The following is a 2,344-nucleotide window of genomic DNA, read 5'->3' on the forward strand; positions in this document are numbered from 1 at the left end:
GGCATTCTGTGATAATTCTAAACCAACACCTTGCTCACCATCATCAAAGACGCTTCCTCCTGCAACATTTGGGAACAAATACAGAGACCACAACCAGGAATTCTGCACAGAGGGAGACATTGGAACACTCAATCCTAAATAGGATACCTCCATAAAATCCTTTCCTTTACAGCTCAGTGAACCCTATGGGAGAGGAAGTATAAAAGAGTGTAAGAGCCAGAGGGAATGATGGATACCAAGGAAACAAAACATTCCAACCCCAGCAGAACTGACATAGGTCTGAACTCCTCGTGCCTATAGCAGCATGCGCCAAGATTTCATAGGTCTGTGCCCGATGATATCCCGACACTGAAAAAAGTGAACTCAAACCCCAGTCCCTAACTCAGAATGTGACCATATTCTGTGTTAGGTGAGATGATAGAAGAAGGAGAGACACTCAATAATGAAATAAGGCTTTGCCTTACTCGCATGTGTGTTATTAGGCCCAAGGGCCTCTTCCATCCTTGTCAAGAGGGTTTCTAAGTATCTCTCATTTACTAGGAGGAAGGGGTGAGGGCACTACAGTCAGAACGTAAAGCAAATAAATAAACAAACAAACAAATGAGAAACAATAACAAAAAAAAACAGGAGGAAAGGAAAGAAATAGGGCTTTGGAACAGGGAGGAAAACACTCAGAGGACTGAACCTGAAAGAACCTTGCAAAAGTGGTTTTTTTATTGATTGTTACACAAAACGTATCATTAGCAATCCATTTCCACATACAAGAAACTTTGATCTGACCAAGGTATTGTCTGAAGGAACCATTACCTAAGCAATTCTTAGCTTTCACAAGCCTTCCTGGTTTGTCAAGTGTCTTAGTTAGGATTTTACTGCTGTGGACACCATGACCAAAGAAACGCCTATAAAGGACAACATTTAATTGGGGATGGCTTACAGGTTCAAGGGTTTAGTCCATAATCATCAAGGCAGGAAGCATGGCAGCATCCAGGCAGACATGGAGCAGGAAGAGCTGAGAGTTCTACATCTTCCTTTGAAGGCTGCTAGCAGAATACTGACTTTCAGGCAGCCACACCCACAATAACACACTTACTCTACCAGGGCCACACCTACTCCAACAGAGCCACAACTTCTAATAGTGCCACTCCCTGAGTTGAGCATATGCAAACCATCACACTAAGAGTGTTTTAGGACTGATGTCATGCAAAGGCTCAGAAGTTCCAATGGGAAGAGCAATCCCATGAATCTCAGATAACAATCACTGATTATCTCCAAAAGATTACTTCAAAACCTAGATATACTATTACATCTGGCATTACACATGGATGCCGTATACAACAGATGGTCTACTAAGTTTCCCACTATAAGAAGCTATCTTCAATTAATAACCACTCACAATCAATGAGCTGCCGATTTGTCCTATTGACTGTGACTTTGCCTTACAGAAGCTTTTCAGTTTCATGAGATCCCATTTGTCAATTGTTGATTTTAGAAATTGAGCTATTGGTGTTCTGTTCAGGAAAGTTCTCTCTATGTTAATGAGTTCAAGGCTCTTTCCCACATTCTCTTATATTCATTTCAGTGTGTCTGGTTTTATGTTGAGGTCTTCAGTCCACTTGGACTTGAGCTTTGCACAAAGTGATAAATACGGATCTATTTTCATTTTTCTACATACCTACTGCCTGTTAGACCAGCGCTGTTTATTGAAAATGCTTTCATTTTTTCCATTGTATGTTTTTGGCTTCTTGGTCAAAGATCAAGTATCCATAAGTGTGCAAGCTCATTTCTGGATCTTCAATGCTATTCCGCCGGTCGATCATCGGTCGATCTGTTTGTCTGTGTACCAATACCGTGTAGCTTTTATCATTATTGCTCTGTAGTACAGCTTGAGGTCAGAGATGGCGATTCCCCAGAAGCTCTTTTATTGTTAAGAACTGTTTTCACTATCCGGGATTTTTTTCCCTATGAAATTGAGAATTGCTCTTTCTATATTTGCAAAGAATTGCGCCTTTTGGGCTGGGGCAGACACAGAGTTGGTCTGCTCCTGTGGAGATACTGAATCCTGAGTCATCCTAGAGGAGCCACTGCACTCAGAGCAGCTGGAAAGAACTCCATCTCACTCCCTAAGCCCCAGAGATACATCTGGGAACCAGGGACATTCAGGACACAGCAGCTACCCAAACCCTGTCCCTCCGGAATTCCACTTCCCTTCCGCCCCTGCCTTGTCCTTTGGGCTGGGGCAGACACAGAGTTGGTCTGCTCCTGTGGAGATACTGAATCCTGAGTCATCCTAGAGGAGCCATTGCACTCAGAGCAGCCAACACAGAGTTGGTCTGCTCCTGTGGAG

The 2,344-nt window shown here is 43.0% G+C and overlaps 1 non-coding gene across 1 annotated transcript; it reads right to left on the minus strand.

Moving 5' to 3' along the window:
• Positions 1 to 417: 417 nt before the first annotated feature.
• LOC114640161 lies at positions 418 to 545 on the minus strand. Its single transcript, XR_003714113.1, has one exon. It is a non-coding gene; the product is annotated as a U6atac minor spliceosomal RNA (small nuclear RNA).
• Positions 546 to 2,344: the final 1,799 nt, after the last annotated feature.

This window comes from Grammomys surdaster, unplaced genomic scaffold (assembly GCF_004785775.1).
Source record: "Grammomys surdaster isolate TR1022 unplaced genomic scaffold, NIH_TR_1.0 125780, whole genome shotgun sequence".
In the NCBI taxonomy this organism is placed as follows: Eukaryota; Metazoa; Chordata; class Mammalia; order Rodentia; family Muridae; genus Grammomys; species Grammomys surdaster.